Source organism: Mus musculus, chromosome 13 (genome assembly GCF_000001635.26).
Source record: "Mus musculus strain C57BL/6J chromosome 13, GRCm38.p6 C57BL/6J".
NCBI lineage: Eukaryota > Metazoa > Chordata > Mammalia > Rodentia > Muridae > Mus > Mus musculus.
This window is the reverse complement of record NC_000079.6, coordinates 60,127,867-60,150,165: the sequence shown is the minus strand read 5'-3', so window position 1 is coordinate 60,150,165 and position 22,299 is coordinate 60,127,867. Positions and strand designations below refer to the sequence as shown.

The following is a 22,299-nucleotide window of genomic DNA, read 5'->3' as shown; positions in this document are numbered from 1 at the left end:
AAACGAGCAGATGCCTGCACATGGTGGCATCCTCAGATACAGAGCATGTCTTGCCCTCTAACTTTGCCATCATGAGAAAAGCCCTGGGTAATCCAATCAGGTGAACCACAGGCCTCTAAAGTCATCAGTAAACCAAGATTCCCAGGGATCTCAGTTGCCTTGGTCAAACCTCCCCTGCTTCTCTCTGACCCCTTCACTGTGGAAGTGTCCATCCAGGAGTCAGTGGTAACATGTGGCTCTCCTTTAAGCAGTGCCTAAAATCAATGTTTCTGTGGCTTCGTGCCACATCAACTAACACCCCAAGAGCATAGGCCCAAGTACCAGAGTCCTTCTGTCTCTGTGGGTCATAGTGAATGGTTCCCACTGGGCTATACCACCCAGTTGAATTGTGAGCTCTCTGTAATAAATGACTTAATAGTGTTATCCTCTCAGGCTCTGCCCCTTCCGCGTGTTACTATCAACTCCCAGTGGTATGCCTCACACAATAAAAGCACTACACACCCTTAAATACTATTCTACACTGTGTTTCTAATCCAGGGGATACTTGGACCAGGGGATACTTGGATAGGACAAAGAAATTCATCTTTCAAATCTGAAGATTCAACATTGAGGATTTGATCAACCAAAAAAAGAAAATATATTTTAAAAGCTGACTAAACAGGTATAGGTCTTCTTCTTCTTCTTCTTCTTCTTCTTCTTCTTCTTCTTCTTCTTCTTCTTCTTCTTCTTCTTCTTCTTCTTCTTCTTCTTCCTCTTCTTCTTCTTCTTCCTCTTCTTCTTCTTCTTCTTCTTCTTCTTCTTCTTCTTCTTCTTCTTCTTCTTCTTCTTCTTCTTCCTCTTCCTCCTCCTCCTATTCCTCTTCTTCTCCTTCTCCTCTTCTTCTCATTCCCTAATCAGTGTAAACAGGTGCATAAACACATCACATTAGACATAAGTAACCTGCAAGCTGAAGGATATAAGAGGATTATGTGCCCACATTCTGTCCCTTTATATAAAACACTGGGGCTTCTACAGGAAATCATGGAAACAACCCACTGTGGACGTCAGGAGACAGCTGTATGTGGCTTCCCTGGTCCTGGGGTATGAACTAGAAATGGGTAGAAAAATAGACAACAGAGTCATAAGGCACAGTCTGGAGCTAGGTGTGGGTCATGCAGTTTGGTGTAAGTAGAAAGTCAGAGTGGCAGGACCCTCCTCTCTACCCCAGGCCACTGGTGTTCACTCTCTAGTCTGGGCTCCTCTGTGGTAGTCATGCAGGATACATGCACAGCTCAGAAGAGCAGAGTAGGTAGCTTCGTGGGACAACCAGTGACAGAGGAGGACTGTGGGCAAAGACTTCATTGCTTTAGTGGGTGAGACTCCTCCTCTCACGCACTCTCCCGTTCTGGTTAGGTGAGGTTCCGCAAAGCCTTTCTGTTTGCTGTGCTCTGACTATTACATCATGCCAGAAAGTTGCATCTATTCTGTGCAGTGATTTATTTTACTCCCAGACCTAATTTTACAGGAAAAACTGGTTGAAGGGTATGATTAGGGGGTTCGGGTGGTGAGAAGAAGAGTCAAAGAAGTGACGTAGAGTAGATAGACTTGTAGGATTCTTTGCTAAGAACATCTGGAGAACATCTGGAGGGCTGGAGATGTGGCTCAGCACAAGAGCACAGAGTTCAGTCTCCAGCACCCACATCAGGTGGCTCTCAACCACACATAACCAGGGCAATGTGATGCCTCTGACCTCTGCTGGCACTTACACTGTCCTGATGCGTCCACACTCACACCTGTGCACATATCCACTCCCCCCCCCCACACACACACAGACACACACACATAATTTAAAATAGCAAAAATAAATCATAAAAGAAAAAGCAGAGAGGCCTATTTAAATCATGTTTTTCTCTCTGATGGTTTGCTGGGTGCTATTGGACCATCAGGAATTATTAAGAGACTGTGTATGTGTGTTGCTACCTGCTACGCATGTTGGGGTACTGGTGACATGGTAGTGGTTTGTTGGGGACTCCCTCTCCCCACAAGCCCTCGCTTCCATAGGCACAGGTACTTTTGAGGGGTATTCTTGCTTGTCCACTGCTTCCGACCTGGGGAAGGAGTGAAGTCTCCACTAAGCACACCCTGGGCTTTGCATAGAACACAGGGGGAGCTGGGGGAGTGGCTAGTGGCCATCCTTTGCAACCTCAGGAGGATACTGCCTGCTTCTGGGCCAATGAGTTGATTTGGAGGGTTTAGGTCAGATCTGGGAGGGAGGGTGAAGAGGAGGAGGTAGAAGAGGGAGAGAAGGAAGCTGGGATGTGTGCATGTGTGCATGTGTGTGTGTGTGTGGGGGGGGGGGTGAGAACAAAAGGCACCATTTTGCTGGCTCTGCTCTGAAAGCCAAGCCCATCAGCTCCATTTACTAGATCTCAATAGCTGAAGCTCAAAGCACAGCCGCCTGTGGGCCAACTTCTGCCTCTTCTGGGATGTGCACTTCCCAGCGGGACTGCGAAAGGGCAGACAGGACCATCGAGAAGGCAGCTCAGGAAGGAAAGAGAGGGAGAAAGAAGGAGGGTGAGAGAAGAGAAAGAGGGAGGAAGGGAGAGAGGGAGAGAGCAGGGCTGCCGGTGGAGGGAGAGCGCGCGGGGTGGGAAGGAACGCAGCAGAAAGGAGCCTGTGGGGGAGGGGAGGGAAAAGAAAGGGGCAAAGCCCCTTGCTGACACGGGGCATAACTTAATTTTCACGGTGCTGGGACGGCTGTATCGTGTAATCTGCCATGGCACGCCGTTAAAGCTTCAATGACTTTAGTGACCCAGAAGGGAGACTCAGACCGCAGAGAGGCTTTTGAAAAGAAGTGGTGATCTTTCACGATTTATGAGCTTGTCTTAAAGAAACAGACTCCACTCAGTTTAAATTAATCACCCTTTCCAGGGTGCATAGAAATGGGGGTCTCGGGATGCAAGCTGGGAAGGCCCTGGTGCGCCTGGGCCACATGACCCTGCTGGAGGAGGACGCAGGAGGACAGTGGAGGGGGGGGGGGGCACTGTGGAGGAAGACTCCACCACAGAGGGGAGGCTCTGGGCTTCTCAAGCACCCAGCGGGGTCTGGCTAGACAGACACCAAGCCCTTAGGGGCAGCAGGGAGGTCAGAGCCAGGAGAGCTGCCAGGGGTGGGAGATGGCCTGTGGGTGGTGGGGAAGGGCTTTATTCTCCTTCCTGTACTTGTAGTCATTGTGGAGAAAGGAGAGAGAGGGGGTGGGGGGATATAAGGCATTTCACACCCTGAGGAAACGTGAGACCCTCCAAGTGAGTGACGCTTTGAAAGGAGAAGTGGGTATTACCAGGCCTTTTGATCTACTCTCATTTTCCATATTTCTAAGAACAAAAGGTGAAAACCTCATCCTAATGTGCATACATTTCCCTTTTTGAGTTTGGCAAAGACAAATTCCCCAGGTTTAAAAAAAAAAAAAGATGTTTTAGAGAGCTGACAGGCTGACGGTCCTAAAATTATTAGTCACAGTGTCCTAAAGAAAAATCTCAGACCATAAATTCTTTGTTTAAGTTGATACAACCAATGGAGCGAAGGGTCATATTTCTTTAAGACCCCCTTAGCCAAAGCAAGCATTTTGTTTTCTTGCTAGCACACTTCACCTCTGCACAGGATAAATGAGCCCAAGGTGAGGAGTCCCTGGCTGTCCTGTCTTCTCTTTGGGACTGTCCTTTGTGTCATTTTGTGTGCCTGTGGCCCTGAGCTTTAACACTTTGAGGCCTTTTGTATTTCCAAGGCCTCACCAGCAGCTGGTTAAATGGAGTTACCTTTGAACTGTTCTCAGTGTTTGGAGGCCCCTTCATCTCCCGAACGCCAATGAATGTAAGTGGGAGAAATTGGGCTTGAGTCAAAAGATCATCCAAAGACAGCAGGCAGATCAAGTCAGCCAGTCCTTGGTGGTTTTGATAAAAACATGGATGAGCATCCCTAATCCAACATGACAGCTGTAATTCTGGGACATTTCAGATTTGCAATATCTGGATTAAGGATGTCCAGCTGGGAAAGTCTAGACAGAGATTCCAAAATGGAGGAAAGCTCATCTGAAAATGTTGTTCCAAGCACTCAAAAACAAAACAAAACAAAACAAACAAACAAACAAAAACAAAACAAACGGGTGTCTCTTATCTCAGCTCAGGGCTGTCATTGAGGTGGCCTCCCCTAAAATAACAGGGCTGACCCATGCCTCAGGATTCTCATACAGAAGGAGATGCTGCAAGAAAGTCAAAGCTGTAGGCAAAGCTCCCACCTGCCCTTGTGGGATGTTCAGACATGGTCCACAGTGTATTTAAAGTGATGACTTTCCCTAAGGTTCATCAGCAAGGCTGTAGGCTCAGAAGGTGTAGCGAGGCACATACCTGGTACCCACTAGTTCACTACTGATGACAGACACTCTGCAAACACAAGCTGCAGTCCTGGCAGGATGCTGCTTTCACGGGGCCTCCTTTTTCAGTGTGGCAAAGAAGGCGGCCATGACAATGCCCCACCCCACTTGTCTGACAGAGCATCGTTCTTCACTGGAAACTTAACACAGTAAAATGTCAACATACTGAGGTGGGGTCCAAGCAGCTATTGCTATACACATCATGTGACATAATGCTAATCATTTTTGAAGTTCAAAATTCAGTAGAGTCTATTGCTTTTACGATAGTGTGTAACCGTGACACCCATCAAGATGAAAAGCCTGTGTAAGTGCTGTCCTCCTGCCCAGGCTGCCCAACTCCATTCCTGGCAGCTGCTGGTCTTCTTTCTGACTCTATGGACCTGCCTACTAGGGATATGCCCTCAAGAGGGGCACAGCTCACACGGCCTTTTGTATCAGGTCTGGCATGTTCTTAAGAGCATCACTTCATCTAGGTAATTATGGCCGCTCTAAGGACAGATAGGCTGTGTGCTTCCCCCTAAAAGATCTCAACCTTATTATTACCACACTGCAGCATCAACCACAAAATATTCACAGTCCCTTTCCCCTTATGGTCTGTCTGATAGCAACCATCTAAATGCCTTGGTAGTCTCTCCCTTTCTGGACCTGTATAGATTTCTTTGACTGTAATGTCAGAATGAACTAAATACCTGGCATTTACTTCTGGGTATAGATCTCTGGCTTTTTTTTTTCTTTCACAGATACAATCCCCTTGTGCTTTATGCTATAAGGCAGGATAATATGCCACTACAGTCATCCATTATAATCTCCCAAGAATGCTCTTATGTTCCTCATTTCTTGATATTGCCATTCCGAACGTTTTCATTCATGAAATTACTTGGGTATTTTACATTATTGGTCTTTCATTAATATAGGTTCCCAGGTGGTATTGTGCTTGAAATAAAAGCACAGTTTTGTTTTTTGGTTTTTTTTTTTTTTGTTTGTTTTGTTTTTTAAGAAACAAAACCTACATTGTGTTTCTCATGAATGAAATTGATGTTTATTCCAATCATGCTGTTAAGAAACATTCAACAGTCTCAGCAAATAAAAACTTCAGTACACTGCAGTTTCATCGTTGTGCATGTGGTGATGGGAGAGGGGCAGGAGGGGTGAGAGGGGTGTGCGGTACTTCTTGAATTCACAATGTGTTCTGTGGTGTATGCACATTCTCCTATGCTCAAATTTACGAAGTTTTCACCACAACTTCTTTCGGGATCAGAATGCAAAGGCAGAGGGGCAGGTTCTCAGTAGATAACCTGTGCCAGGAGAACCTACTGGCCACAAAGGAGACTCAATATGTTTCCATTTATCCACCACATTCCAATAGGGTCACAGGCTGCAGCCCTCCACCCCAGAAAGGAGGTTTTCCTAGCATGATGACATGGAACCATTTTATAGCATCCTTAAGTCCACCAACGAGCTTGGGAGACCATAGAGTCATTTAAACATCAGACTTCAATGATAGGGGGTTTGGGGAAGGTGAGGTCACAGATGATCAGCATCAGAAATCATGTCACCAATCAAGGGGGTGCCCCCAGGACCTGTGCCACTGAACAAGCAGGCTAAATGTCACACCAATCTTACATAAAAGAAATCATGAAGTCACCTTTAACCTGCACGCACTTCCTATACCAGGTTTCCCGACGACTCGCACCACACAACGCTAGATTTACTTAGGGACCAGTGGGAGCCATGAGTTGGTTACCATTCCATTTTGGTCAGGGTACTATTTAGATGAGATAGAAGGCTACACAGCGTTTGTACTTTAAGCGTTTATCCTGACACCTTGGACAATGACGGCTGGGTTGTGCTCAGCTTCCTAGGGAGCTGCTTGTACCGCAGTGTGTCTCATCGGGTATGAGGACGAGGCCAGTCAGAGCATGTCAAGTCTATCTGCTTCAGCCAGAGTTTCTAGACTTACCATGGAGACCTCAGATGTCGAAGCGTGGCGCTTTCACAGATTCTCTGGATCCAGAGGTCAGGTACATGACACTGACCCCTGACTCAGTCATGCTCTGCACTCCCATGTGGGCTCCCTCTTCAGCCTTTGGCCCTTCTGCAGTGGGCTTCTTCTAGCTCCTGATTTCTTTCCTTCAGAGCCACAGCTTGTTTAGAGCACTGGATTATAATGGTGATTATAATGGCCTGGCCTGGGTTCTATTGGTTCTCATATCTTTAGTAGCTAATGGTATCATCTTGGCTGATAAGACCATCAATAAATAACATTTTTCCTTTCACAGTTCATTTATAATCTACTGAGCACATGAATCATATCGATTTTAGAAGAAAAATAAAGCAGAACTCATCTTTATAAGCTATCAATATTAAATATTTGCTTTAGAAATTAACTTTATTACTGATAATAATATATGCTTATATAAAATGGAACACTTCACTTCAGATAATGTTTATTGAAGGTAAACAATGAAAAAGCTTTTTCAGTGGCCTATGGCAATCTGTTGGTGGTGCTATCACGCAGTACCATACACTGAGTAGTTTATAAAGAACACAGTTGACTCTCCACTGTGTTGGGAATGCACAGGTCCATGGTCCAGTTCAGAGTGCTAGAGTCCCATGCAGTCTGTTCCTGCCCACATGTTGCAGAAGAGCTCAAAGGCGGAGTCCCTCTGTGAAGGTCCCTCCTTAGAGCCCAGGCCTGACCCCTTCCTCAGTCCATCCCTCCTCGAGACACAGCCTCTTACAATGGCTTCACTCACTACTCCTGAACGTAGCGGGGAAGACTCACAGCACAGCCAGGTCTTCCTCACTAGAACACACATTATCACATTCACAGTTACACACTCACGGCACAGCAAGGCCTTCCTTGGAGTATGCACTATCATGAACACAGTTTGCAAAGTGCTAGTAAAGCAAGGCAAAGGAAACCGACAGAAAGTGACCCTGGGAAGGACTCCTGGGTCACTTGTTGGCCTTCCTGTCCTAGACTTCTCCCAAGGCAGTTTTCAGAGCTCAGGTGCCACATTTCCTGGAGGACAGTTGGAGGTTAGACCCCTTCTGAGATCAGTGGCGGTCACTCCATAATCCACTATCTGTTTCAGATCTCCATCTCAGAGAAGTAGCCACTGTGAGAACAGCAGGAGCCCACCCCCTCCTGCTGTGCCCCCCCCCCCCACCATTTGTGGGGACTTTGCAGTTGGCCAGGACATCCACAAAAGCAGACCAGGAAATGCCACCCCTCACCCCAGCACATCTGGAAACTTTTTTAAAAACGTAGATTTTTGTTATTCAGGTATGGCCACACATGGCAGGCCAGGAAGCAAGGGACTCAGGGGCCAGGTTTGCTCTTTTACAGTAATTAGCTCTTTCATTATTTAAAAAGGTTTAGCAAGAACCATACCCATCTTATTCCTGAAGACTGAATTTCCTCCCATCTGGTCCCACCCCTTCAAGGCTCTGTCACCACACTAGTGACAAAAGCTTCCATGATAAGCATTTAGGGACACTCAAGCCACAATGCAGAGACCTGTGACTGCAAAGAAATAGCACTCCCAAGTGTCAATTGCATCACAGAGCAAAGCTGGCCAGAAGAAAGGGAAGGACTTTAGTAAACCTAATCCAGTAAGCTGACCAGCCTTAGCAGAAATGAAGATAAAGATTCCCTGTCCCTGACTCTGACATTGCAAAGGAGTAGCTCCATCACTATAGCGTGCAACCCAAGACACCCTATAGCCCTGTCATTACCTTTAAAGGGGGCAATGGGTATCATTTTCTATTAAAAATATAGTCTTAGCCTGGAGAGATGGTTCAGGGGTTAAGAGCATTGACTACTCTTCCAGAGGTACTAAGTTCGATTCCCAAAACCACATGGTGGCTCACAACCATCTGTAGTGGGATCTGATGCCCTTTCCTGGTTACAGTATACTCATAAAATAAATAAACAACTCATATGTACACACATACACACACACACACACACAGAGAGAGAGAGAGAGAGAGAGAGAGACAGAGAGAGAGAGGATATATACATCCTGAGGGATCAACCTACATGTCCACCGCAAAAGAATGGATAGAGAAAATGTGGTTAATACATGCAATAGATTTCTAAAAGCTTTAAATTTTTTCATTTTAGTGTGTGTGTGTGTGTGTGTGTGTGTGTGTGTGTGTGTGTGTGTGCTGTCTCCATGAATTATGTGTGCACTACAAATGCTATGTTTTGTAGAGCACAGTATGGTCATGGGACAGGGTGATTCAGCAGGACCGTGCTAAGACATATCCCTCCCCCGACACGAGGTACCAGCCATACAAAGAATCTAGTATAGGATAGAGTTTATCTGGGAGCTTGGGAAGGGGGGTTGAGAAGAGAGTTGAGTCAGAGAAAGAGAGGAGACAGAGAAGGAGAGAGGGAGAGAGAGAGAAGAGAGAGAGAAGAGAGAGAGAGAGAGAGAGAGAGAGAGAGAGAGAGAGAGAGGAGAGAGGCCAGCTGGGAACATGTTGAGAAGTGAGGAGAGGACATCAGATCCTCTAGAACAAGAGTTTAGGATGATCGTGAGCCACAATGTGCGTCCTGGGAACTGAACCCCGGTCCTCTGCAAGAGCAGCCAGTGCTTCTGCTTACTGAGTTATCTCTACAGCCTCCATGACGTATTTTTTCAAACATTAAGAAGAATTAAGTTATGTTATTTGGAGAAAAATAGATGTAACTAGAAATCATCAAATTGAGGGAAGTCAGCCAGTCTCCGAAGACAGATACCATGTGTACTGGCTGGTTTTGTGTGTCAACTTGACACAGGCTGGAGTTATCACGGAGAAAAAAGCTTCAGGTGAGGAAATGCCTCCATGAGATCCAGCTATAAGGCATTTTCTTAATTGGTGATCAAGGGGGGGAGGGCCCACTGTGGGTAGTGCCATCCTTGGGCTGGTAGTCTTGGGTTCTATAAGAAAGCAAGCTGAGCAAGCCAGGGGAAGCAAGCCAGTAAGTAACATCCCTCCATGGCCTGTGCATCAGCTCCTACTTTCTGACCTGCTTGAGTTCCCATCCTGACTTCCTTTAGTGATGAACAGCAGTTTGGAGGTGTAAGCTGAATAAACCCTTTCCTCCCCAACTTGTTTCTTGCTCATGATGTTTTGTCCGGGAATAGAAACTCTGACTAAGACCCCATGTTTCTTCTCATTTGTGGTCCTTAGATTCTATGTAGCAATATAGCTTTGTGTATGTGTACATGCCTTGCAAGGAGGAGACTAAGCAGAGGGGAAGGGGAGACAAAGGGATGATGGCAAAGTGGAATATGTTCAACATACAATTAGAAAAAATAATGTAGCCTGTTCCTCACACTGACTCATAAGATCCCTACTCACTCGACGTGAATATCAGTGACTGCCGTTATAAACCACTGTGTTGGTGGTGCGTTTCTGCATAGCGATAAAGGAAAACTAAACTCCAGCTCTCTTCAGTGACGTGCGCTGAATTAGGTCCTGGTGTCTAGAGAGTAAGTTCCTTGTGGAAGAACTGAGAGCAGCGAGTTCCTACACAAGAGCTCAGTGTGTCCGGAGGCTTGCCATGAAGGTAAGAGTTGGGCATTTGTGGTAGGGGTCCCACTCAGTCAATCCACACCGGCAAGTATAAACTTTCTAGACCACAACAATAAAGTTTTCTGGAAGCAATATGGTAGTGGTGAAGTGTAAGAACCTATAAGAGCTAGCTAGGGACTCCAGGGAAGACACTGGGACACCAAAGCCATCCTCATCCATGGGGCAGTGCCATCTGATGGTAGGTCAAGTCAGACTGGATTTGGTTCCTAAGGAACAGATTGCTGTCAGTGAGCCTGGGATCCTCCCGAATCCTCCACAGGAACTATGTGCCTTGCTACAGGCTCCACAGTGGTTTGAAGGAGGATGGTCCCTGTAGGCTCATATGTTTGAACACTTGGTCCCCAGTTGGTGGCCCTCTGGGGAGAGTTAGGAGTCTGCCTTGTTTGAGGAGGCTTGTCACCTGGGGTGGGCTTTGAGATTTAAAAGGACTTCTACCATCCCGGGTTAACTCTCTCACCTCCTATGTGAGATCAGATCAAGACATGAGCTCTCACCTCCATGCCTTTGTGCCACCAACACTGAAAGCCTGGAAATGCAGGCCCCAGTGTCAGTGAAGGCAGCAGCAGGGCAAATCACCAGGCAAGAAGGAGGCCAGGTGAGGGAAAGGCAAGCTGCCCTCCTTCCGCTGTGTTCTTTTGTTACCTGGGCTGCTACTGCAGGTCCCCACCCACCTTTAGGCTGTAGCTATCCACTTCAGCTGAGGGGCTCAAGACCTTGTCTCTACTGGGACTCCTGCTTAGTGGTTCTAAATTGTGGCAAGCTGACATTTGAAACTAAGTAGCAGCTGTGTCCTAGTTTTTTGTTTGCCAAGAGAACAGTAGTTACATACAATAATGTACAGAAAATATTTTCAGGGGATTTCCTCTCCACTGTATTTTGAGTTGATCTGTGTGCATGCGTGTGCATGCATGCATGCATGTGTGAGTGTGCACGAGTGCATGCGTGTGTGTTTGTGTGCACATGTGTGTGTGTGCATGTGTGCATGTGCCTGTGTGTGTGCATGTGCTTGTGTGTGTGTGTGTGTGTGTGTGTGTGTGTGTGTGTTTATATGCTTTTGGGAGTTCAGAGAATAACTTTAGGCTCCATGCCTCAGGATCCTCTAGTTGTTTGTTTGTTGAGACTCCCACAAGCCTGGAACTTCCCAATAAGGCCATTGAGTCCCAAGGATATATCTATCTTTGTCTCCTCAGCACTAGAATCATGAGTGAGCACACATACACACACACACACACAACCCACCCCCACTATCTTCTTCTGTGTGTGCTCTGGGGATCAAACTCACACTTGCAGGGCAGGGATATACTGCCTATGCTGCCTGCCCAAGTTTCAAGTTCATTCTTCATTGTTTGTCTAGCAGATTTCCTTCATCAAAGAACCCAGTGGCTGTTACTATCCAGGCATCAGTCTTGGAGGCTGGTCTTCCCTAGTTTAACCTCTAGCTTTCACACCTGCAGGTATGAACATCTTAATACGATCCTGACTGACCATAAACCTTCCCACGGCAAAAACTCTCTGGTGTATGTAAGTAGACAAAAACTCATCTGTTTATAACCAGAACAGAATCACAGGTAGAACATGAAGTTCTGAGCCTGTGGTAGGCCACTGCTCTGGTCAGCTGGACTTTGAACACTCCTGGCTGTGGTGAAAACCTAGGAAGAAACAATGTGGACTGATTTGGGAAGTGGCATCCTTTTCCTTTGCTCTCTGGTCCCCAAATGCACAAACTCTCTCTCTCCATCTCCGTCTCCCTCTCCCTCTCTCTCTCTCTCTCTCACACACACACACACACATACACACACACACATACACACACACACACACACACACACACACACACACACAGATCAAGGCACTGAAGGGCCCTCTCTGAAGTGACCTCTTGTTGCAGGGGGTCAGGATCAGGGCTAGATGTCTCTAGGTTCATGGCTCTTCAGTAGCAATGCAATTGCAGAATAGCAAAGGAACTTGATTCCAAAGCAAAGAAATGGTCCAGATCAGACTCGCTGTCCAGAGTGACTGGAGTCAGGCACTCAAGGGCTTCAGCAGGGTTGGGGCTTCCTTTCATAGGTTCAGGAGGAGGAGTCTGATTCCTAGAGCCATAGTTTTGGGATGGATCTCAATTTTGACCCATAGATTTAGACTTTATAGACTTTTGTTCACTACAAAGTCTCCTTTCCATGATGCACCTGTTTTAATCATATTCAGGTCTAATTATGAATAAGCATAAGATGATAAATAGGAAAGTCTTCCTAAAAGCTCAATTTGAGGATGTGCTTCACCTAATTGCATATGCACCCAAAAACAGTTTGGGCCAGATTGGTGCCCCATATTCCATACCCAGATATGGTTAGGAATAGGTATAAATGCAAACTGTCTATATTTTGTGGTTGTTGAGAAGAGGAGAAAGTTGTTTTCTTATTAAGAGAGGACTGTGTACATAGTACATACAGGTAAGGGTCTTAGATTGCCAAGTGCATTATTGGATTAGGAGTTCCTGCCCTGACTCCCTTTGATGATGGGCAGCGATACGGACGTGTAAGCTAAATGAACCCTTTCCTCCCCAAGCTGCTTTGGTCATGGTGCTTCATTATAGCAATATGAACCCTGACTAAGACAGTCCTTGTTTTCTACTGTGTTTGAAACGGACTCTCCCTTTCCTCGATATACACTAAGTCAGGTGGTGCTTGAGTTTCTGGAGATTCTTCTGTCTCCATCTTTGTGACAGTTTCAGTTGTCAACTTGACACAACCTAAATCAGTTGGGACGAGAACGTCAGTGTGGGAATGTTTCATCAGGCTGGGCCTATCTGTGGGGATTGCCTTGATCATGTTATTTGATGAGGGACGACGACCCAGCCCACTGTGGGCGGCACCTATCCTAGGTTTGGGTCCTAGACTGTTTTAAGAGTGGTGAAGGTGGGCTGAGTTGTAAGGATGAATACATTAAAGCATTTCTTTCTGCTTCTGAGTTTAGATGTGATATGATACGCTGCTTCAAGTTCCTCCCACCTTTACATCCCACCAAAACAATGAGCTAGAATTAGAATCTGGGATGATGAGCTAAAATACACATTTTTCTCCAAGCTACTTTAGTTGGAGTGTTTTATCACAGCAGCAAAAGTGAATCTAGGACAGGCTCCTGTCTCTTATAGGAGCCCCAGGGATGACAACTGTACACTACAATTCCTGGTTTTGCTTGGGCTTTTGGTGATTCAAACAAATATCCTCATGTTTGTGTGTTATTCATAGGGCCATTGCCCAGGTCTAAAGGCATTTAATAGAGGTGAAACAGCCCTGTTACCTCCTCCTCCTCCTCACCCTTTCTTCATGACATACAACTATAGTGTGGGTCTTGAAGACCCCTATAAAACCCAAGTATTCAAGGCATGGTCCCAGGTGGGAAATGTTAAGGGAGTCAGGACTTGTCTTTATAGAAGATGGTAATGGAGACCCTTTTCTCTGCTTCTTCTCTTCTGCCTCCCAACCACAAAGTGAGCAGTTTTATTCTGTCATAGACCCCTGCTGTGGTGAGACTGTGAACCAACATAACCCTTTTCTTTTTACAGGAGATGATAGCAGACATCTGTTGTGTGTGCTAAAGAAAGAAGTTGGCGTCTGAGGTGACTTTTAGGCTTCCCCTATACACATGTCATCAGACTCATGTAGTGTAACCCCACCATGGTCCTTATTTCCGGGCCAATACACCTATGCTTGGTTCTGTGTGCTCAACTCTCCGTGGTGTCCACTTAACTGCTATTATTTTGGAAAGATCCAACCAGAAAATTCTAAACTCTCATGCTTCCTTTTCAATGAAAAACATACAACATACGTTTTTCCTGGTGTACACGTTTCCTGAATGCTCTTTTGTATGACTTGCTTGCCTCCAAATGTCCATGGTGAGTTGGGTAAAGGGCTCCATGCAGGAGGTGGCAGAATTATCCCTAAAATTAGCAGGGTCAGGGTTTGCATTCCTCTCTCACCTGTAGCCACTGTGACTTTCCTATAAACACCTCCTACAAAGGCAACCACCAACCCAGCTCTAAACCCAGCAATCTACAGCGATGACCTGCCTACATGATGCACTATTGTTGTTGTGACATAAATTCAGGAGTAACCAACCACTATCTAGTTGAATTTAAAAGGCTCACTTTGCAAGTCGGAAATCATGCCTGGCACTTCTCAAGTGGCCAAGAACCTGAGACTATATAGGCCACACACCTAGGAGCAAACCAAATACTATTGCTCTGCTGAAGGAACATGGCAATAAAATGACTGCCATTATCAGAGAAGTCTCTACCTTCAGTAGATGGGAACTAATGCTGAAAAACCAGAACTGGGGGCAGGGGGAAGAAAGACATTGGAGCACTCAGTCCTGAATGGGGTATCCCATCAATTTCCTCCCCTCAGAGTTCAGGAAGCTCTGCTAAAGAGAAGGCAGAGAGAGTGTAAGAGCCAGTGGAGGTGGAAGACACAAGGAACAAGTGTCTTCCAAACACAGCAAGACTGGCATGTCTATGAACTCACAGAAACTGTGGCAGCATGCACAGAGCCTGCAACAGATTCAAGCCAGATGAGGTCCCAGAGTCGAGAAACAGAGGTGGACACTGCCTCCCAACCCATCCCTAACCAAGAAGCTATCTCCAATTGCTAAAGAAAAGTTATTATTCCCCAATGGAGTTTTACAGACTACACTTGAGGATGCCCAGAAATAGAAGACCAACACAAAATGAACTCAGTGGTGTTTTGTAGATTTTTGTCTCATTGCTTTGTTTGTTTGTTTGTTTTAATCTTACTGGTCTTTTGCTTGTATATTATGGTTTCCAATTTTGTGTTTCTGCGGGTTTTGTTTTTGTGTTTCCGTGTGTTTCTTGTGCCTTTTCAGTTATTATTGTTATTGTTTATTTTGCCCGCTTGTTATCTGAAGACAGAGGTGGGGGGAGAGGGCACTGAGTTGGATGGGTGAGGAGCTGGAGAAGATCTGGGGAGAGGTATCATGATCAGAATAAACTGTATAGATTTTTAATAATAATTTTTTTAAATCACCTCCTAGCTACCCGATGGGGACTTGAAGTCAAAGCCACCAGGGAAAAGTCAAGGTTTTGGGACCATCATGGTTGGCTGGTGGATGAGTCCTGAGGGTCAGTGTGGCCAAGAAGAACAATGCAGGCAAAGGGAGCACTTGTCTTGGATTCCCCTAAAGATACACTGTGGGCATACAGGAGGCTGATTGAGAGTACCTTTAATTGACAGAGTGGTAAGATGGGGGACGGTGACACCAGTGAACAGCCCACACAGCATTGTCCAGTGCCAAGGCAGGGAAGCTGGACTTTTTTGCCTCTGCAGAGAGTGTGGATGACTTTGACAGAGATGTAAATCTGACATTTGACATGGGGCCAAGAGGTAGTTCATTCCGATACAGGGAACACCCAGAAGGATGGACGTGAAAAGTACCTCCATTTTGGGGAGGTTCGGGCGACATCTGCTGTGGCATCTTAGGAAACAGAACATCATCAGACATGGCTTGGGAATTGTGGGGTTTTGCTGCTAAAGTGGTGCACTGTCAGGAACATTAAGCCAAGCTGGATGGGGGAGTGGACTGGTCCACACCTCTTGGTGGTACATGCCCTGTACCTGTGATTGGGAATCGTAGCCCAAGGTGTAGCATTGAACTGGGTGCTCTGCTGGGTCAGCTAGGCTTGGGTGGATGGCCTCCACACACCAGATAACTAGAGAGGAATAAAAAACAAAAGACAAGGAACTGAAGGTGGCCACCACTCATGTATCTATTGGATACAGGTCCCCCTCATTTCCTCAAGTCCTTCTGACTCAAATGTGATTTATATAGGGGCCCTTGTAGACAGGAGACCCCTCTATGGGGCTGCCTCTGCTTCCTACCCACCCCTCCTGAGCATGCACAGGCCTCGAATGCACACGGGCACATCACTGTTTCGCCATGCCCTTAATTGTATGGATCTCCTGTTCAAGGTTCTGACTAATGGTAAGTTATTTGTTCAGAAAGATTTTATGACTCCCATAAAATGTCAATTACAGTTTTAAAAAATAACTTGTAGATTTTCTGTAACCTGATGCTGCCATCTTGGACCCCAGGGGGAATATTAAATGCAAGTAGCAATAACTAATCATTTAAGTAATACATAAATAACCCGAGATGGAGCGCTGTTAAGAGTTAATAGTCTCCCACACACTCCATAGAGGTTGAGGCTCCACTCAATTAACGTGACCCCGGGAGGGGGGGTGCAGGGGCCAAACTGCACCCAGTCGTTTTGTTGAAGGTATTCAACCCTGCACACATTCACTTCCTTCTTTATGCTGGCTCTTTTCAGCAGGGAAGCTCTCTGCAGTCCCTGGTCTAGAGAACAATCACGGTACAGTCTCAGAGGACAGAAAGAAAACTGGGGTCATAAATATGTTAAATGGGTGCGTGGGCTTAAGTGGCTTTGTAAACGAAACACGGAGGAAACCTCAGACTAATTAATGAATATCTGGCAGCAGAAAAGCCAGGGGCTGGGGGACAGTCTCTTTGCAGGGCAAGGACGCAATCAATGGGTAGATAATTCTCGCCCCCCACCCCCCCAGGAAGAGTGCTTACTTATTTTGAAAACATTTTTCAAGATCTCAATCACAGTGGCTTGAAGGGAAAATATCTGATGAGATTAAGCGTACACAAACATTTAAAGAGCGAAAAACTGCTCTTTAAAGTGGTGGTTTCTCTAACTGGGTCCCCAAAGAAGGAGTCTGTGGGTTGTCCAAGGTGTTATCCTTGCATTTGGAGTTGGAAAACCCCAATGGTTTGAAAGAGGGTGAATTATATCCTCTGGGTGGATTCACAGAGTATTAGAGTGCATTTCTGCTTTCCTGGTGTAGAACCCCTGATAAGCAAGTTCCACTTGGATAAATAAAAGATAGACCGTGTGGTATGGCTTTTCTGTGTGTTCTAAAATGCTCTCGTCTCTGTTTGGAGAATATAATATTTTTAAGGCACTTTTAAAAAATCAGCATATGTATTTGTTTAGTAATGGAGAGATTGCTCACATAGGCCAAGCAGCCAGCCCACTGTGAACCCTCAGCTCTTTCTTGATCCTGCTCTGTGAGAGAAGCTGTGGAGGCTAGCATTTTGAAAAGGATCCCTGAGTTTTGAAGATGCTGTTCTGTAAGAGCTAAGTGGAGACCAAGGACCAAACAGACCACAGCAGAGAAGCTGGACAGGGATGGGGGCAGGGAGGGGAAGGCAGTGAGGGAGAGGTGAAGGGGAAAGAGGAAGGAGATGAAGGGAGACAGGGAAGAAGGGAGGGAGACAGGGAGGGAAAGTGAGAGGGAGGGAAAAAGAAAGGAAGGGAGAGAGAGGGAAGGAAGGGAAAGAGAGGAAAGGAAGGAGAGAGGGAGGGAGGGATGGGAAAAGGGAAAAATGGAGGGAAAGAGGGAGGGAGAGAGGGCTAGGAAACAGGGAGGGAGGAAAGGAGGGGGAGAGTGAGGGAGGGGAGACTCCTTGGAGGAATGGGTAAAATACACAAAGCCACAGGATGGGGGGGAGGGGTGCACAAAACCCCAAAATAATAGAAAACCAGCAAACAATACTGCTCCTAGTTTGTCCCTGATGTCCTTGTTTAAGTAATAAATTAAATAGTTGAGCTCATTCAATGTTAAAATACTAAGCAAGCACTCTAAGCCTCTTGTGTCAAGCTGGTTCAATGGCTTTAGCTCCAATGATTATAAAAACAAACAAACAAAATCCCTTCTAAGTCCTCTCCACACTGACTCTGCCAAACTCATTTTATTGGTATTGCATATTAAGCTAAACAATCGCCGAATTACAATCCTTAAACCCAATTCACAAGTGATGTCCGTTCTTCTGCAAGTTTTGCTGAATACTGTAAAAAGACAGAGAATTAAGTTTGTTTTGTTTTGCTTTGCTTTGCTTTGTTTTTTTAAACAAAGAATCCAGGGGTAAATCTTAGTAGCTCTTTTTAAATTCTTCCCCGCTTTGGAGACAGTCTCTAAGTATCCCTGGTTGGCTTGGAACTCATTATGAAGACCAGGCTGGCCTTGAACTTAACCTGCCTCTGCCTCCCAGGGGCTGGAGGGCAGCGTGTTCACTCTTCCTTCATGTGACTTCTTGGGAGGGACTCAGGTGGTCAGCGACTATGAGCGAGGAGCAGCGCTGCAGTCTAACAGGAGGAATTATACCCGGTGGAAGAAGGAGGCTCGCACTCCCACGGCCCCACGGGTTGCGGGGTAGCCCGCAGGAAGCTTCTCTCTGGCATCAGTTTTTGTATCCACGAGCTGCCAAAGGACTTCCGGTCCACTCCTACACTGGGCTGCATGCTGTTATTCTCCGAACACTTTGTGGCTCTCACAGCAGAATCTGAGAACTGGTGAACATTGGGTAGAAAAGGATCAGGAACCAGTGGATACTGGGGGCTGAGGTGGAGAGATGAGGGATAACTAGAACACAGATGCGAGGAAGTTCCCGGAAGGGATGGAAACATCATAAAAGCAGTGTTGTGACAACGGATGTACAATGCAGTACTTATACGGTTATTGTGTATAAAATTTACCTGTACATTATAACTCAGTTTTAAAAACAGGCCTACCAGACCAAGATAATAATAGAAGCCCATCACAAGTTATGTGGGTTTTTTTTTTCTACTGCAAGCACACATTTGGCACCCCTACCCCCAGTAAATATTTAAGGGTGTCCTTCAACCCTACAGGGCTACAGCCACCTTCTATATTTTGTTACGCATGAGATTTGTTAGTTCTAGTTTCCATTTCTTAATTTTAATAAGGATACACTGTAGAGAAATATTTCATGTGTTGGAAAAGAAAAATAGTGATGTGGTTGCCTGGTAACCAGAAATCAATATCAAATTTCCCACATGGAGCCTCAGTGGGCAGCTGTGGGGTCCGTGGCAACCTAGAGGGATGCCCAGCTCTAGGGGCCAGCCTCCATTTGGCTTCAGTGGTCACTACGATGTGGTGAATTGGGAGTCTTGTTCCCAGATTTTGCCCAAAAGAAGCTTAGGGAAAAAATTCTCCAGAAATCTTGCATGTTGGTTTAGATTTTTAATACAAACCACAGTGTGGTCCAAAGAAAATAGGATCAATTCGGCTGATGGACTGAAATCTTGTACCCTCGGTACTGTGGTCAAAACCTCACAATTCTGTACTTAAATATATTCCCAAGACTTTATGTTGGCTAATATTGACTTCCTCAACTTTTTATAGTTTCTGAAGCTGGAGGTTGGGATAAAGGGTCAGGACTTGACAAATCTGTCTCCTCTCTCTTCCCTCTCCCTTCCCTCTCCCTTCCCCCCCTCCTTTCCCCTCCCCTTCTCTCTCCCTCTACCCCTTTCTCTTTCCCCTTTCTCTCCCTTTCCTCTTTTTCCCTCTTCTCCCAGCCTCTCTCCCTCTCCCTCTTCCCCTCACCCCCCCATCTCCTTCTCTCCCTCTGTACTGGCTGGTTTTGTGTGTCAACTTGACACAAGCTGGAGTTATTATGGAGAAAAGAGCCTTAGTTGAGGAAATACCTCCAGAGATCCAGCTGTAAGACATTTTCTCAATTAGTGATCAAGGGGGTAGGGCCCAGCCAGTTGTGGGTGGTGCCTTCCATGGGTTGGTAGTCCTGGGTTCTATAAGAAAGCAGGCTGAGCAAGCTAGGGGAAGCAAGCCCGGGGAAGCAAGCCAGTAAGCAGCATTCCTCCATGGCCTCTGCATCGGCTCCTGCCTCCAAGTTCCTGCCCTGTGTGAGTTCCTGTCCTGACTTCCTTTGGTGGTGAACAGCAATGTGGAAGTTTAAGCTGAATAAACCCTTTCCTCCCCAACTTGCTTCTTGGTCATGATGGTGTTTTTGCAGGAATACAAACCCTGACTAAGACACCCTCCTTCTCCCTCAACCCCCTTCCACCCTCCTCACCCCCCCTCCCTTGCTCTTCTTCTCTCTCCTTGGTTCTATCAGTCTTGTCCTTCTCCTGGCCTCAACAGGGGTCCCAGCATCCTCCTAAATATATATCACAGACACTACTAAATTTAATCATTTAATCAATATATTGAAATCCTGTGGGTGCATAAACGCTGCCTTAAAGGCTAGCCCAACTGTAAACAGGGCATTACCCAGCTGGGTAAAATCTTGACTCAGTGCAAGGGTATCATGGCACCACTTGAAGGGCATTGGCTCTATGGGCTTTCTTCAGCCAGATCTGGTTTATGTGGAAGTAAAAGGAAGATGGTTTCTAGTATTCTGCCATTTTCTTTCTGAATTGTGGAAGAGACTAGATGCATTCTTCCCAGATTCTTTCTTCAGGCTTCGGTCTCTGGCAGTAAGTGGAGAGCCAGACTGTGTTCTGAGCCTGGAGTCTAAACAGATATCATGGACAGATTCTCCAGAGAGGACCACATAAATCCCTGACAGGACCGTCCCCCGTGTCCTCTTTCATGCTACATATGTGGAGCTTGCATACTGAGAGCGAGAAGAGCCTGGGTCCCTGAGTCGCATTTTGGTGGGGAGTCATACATCTTACTGCATCAGCCCGAGGAAAAGTGCCTTATGGAACACGTGAAGTCAGGGGGAGTCAAAGGCAATTTGTCATTTCAGTGAACAGAACGTTTCCGTTTTAGAGCAGGTCTGGGAAAACCTGTTTATGCTTGTAGGTGCCTCATATTCTAATGGGATTAATTAAAACTGCAGATCCCTGAGAAACCATGCACTTTGAATAAACAGAGCTTTGTCCTGTGCTGTGTTGCTGAATGCTCTCAACAAAACCTGCTGGGAGAGGGCTCTTCTCCTTGGTACAGAACAGAGAAGGACCAAATCACACATGTGGGTGCATGGGGTCCCCACCTAGGCTGCATGCCTTCCTTTCTGTCTGCTCTTGGCAGAGATGTGCCCCAGGACTTAGTTATCTGATGACTTTCTTGCAGTTTATATTTGGATTTAATATTTATTTGGTGTCCATGAGCAGTCTTCATTCTTAGGCTAATGTGAATTATTATTTATTAGACTTCCATAAGAAAAAAGAGTTTACGCAATTTCTACCCCAAAGGACAGGCATTTAGAAGATTTGAATTCTTCGAATACAATATTGTCCTGGTTTGTCATGAAACTGCTCAGAATTCTCCCTAAGAAGATAAAATAAAATTACTGCATAAATTTAAATAACATTAGTCTCGTTTTGTTACAGTTTCTTTCTCAGTTTGTGTTATACACATGAACAAAAATGTCTCTTATTATGGAAAATATTAAAATGTTCACTATCATCAGACACTAGAGAGAAACATTACAGAAAAAAATGAAAGGAGACATAGAGATGCTGGGGCATTTCCAGTCTTACCTCCTAGAGTGCCTCCATCAGCCAATCACCTAGAACAACCCTCATCAATCACCCAGAACTACTCTCATCAATAACCCAAAACTACCCTCATCCAATCACCTAGAACCACCCTCATCAATAACCAAGAACTACCCCATCCAATCACCAAGAACCACTCTCATCCAATCACCCAGAACTACTCTCATCAATAACCCAGAGCTGCCTCATCCAATCACTTAGAGACACCCTCATCAATAATCCAGAGCTGCCTCATCCAATAACTCAGAGCCACCCTCATCAACAACCCAGAACTACCCTCATCAATCACCCAGAGCTGCCTCATCCAATCATCTACAGCCACCCTCATCAATAATCCATAGCTGCCTCTTCCAATCGCCTACTCAAGCCCTCTTCATTCCCCACAGTGTGAGCAGTACATCTCAAAGCTGCCTTGATTCTCTTATTTTCCACCAAGCCAGTAAGTACAGCCTACTGTGTGCAGCCCCTGAATGACTCTCCACTGTGGGTAATTCTGTCCCTCAAGGAACCTTTGGTCTGGAAACCAGGGCTGGTTTAATGCAGGTCACTGTGCACCGGCACATTGTTGTGCCTCTGTGGTCCTGGTCTTGGTTTAGTGTTCTGGTGTCCCTTATAAGTTGTCCCCCAACTTGAAATTTGCTACGTGCACATAGCAAAGAGGAAGCTTGATAGGTAGACAGCCATTCCTTCCCCATTCATGACGTCCCCGCGACCATGCAGCTCTAGTGGTCATGAATGAACTGGACTTCAGCAAGATGCAACCCAGCATGTCTCACTCATAACTGAGGAGCAGGCCCACATGGAACCCCCAGTTGCCATACTTTCTGCTAAACCAGAACTTCCTTTGAGTGCAGAAGGCTGACGCTGTTGTTCTAAGAAACTGTGAGCAAGCACTAACCCTCTCCTGTCATTCCTTAGACAAGCTATCATCCTGTCC

The 22,299-nt window shown here is 46.0% G+C and overlaps 1 annotated feature.

Annotated features, from left to right (window-relative positions):
* Positions 967–4,485: an enhancer, noted in NCBI's record as "VISTA enhancer mm745". NCBI's record gives its function as "enhancer in: neural tube[11/12] | hindbrain (rhombencephalon)[11/12] | somite[11/12] | midbrain (mesencephalon)[11/12] | forebrain[11/12] | limb[11/12] | nose[11/12]" and the evidence as "EXISTENCE:transgenic organism evidence [ECO:0001131][PMID:17130149]".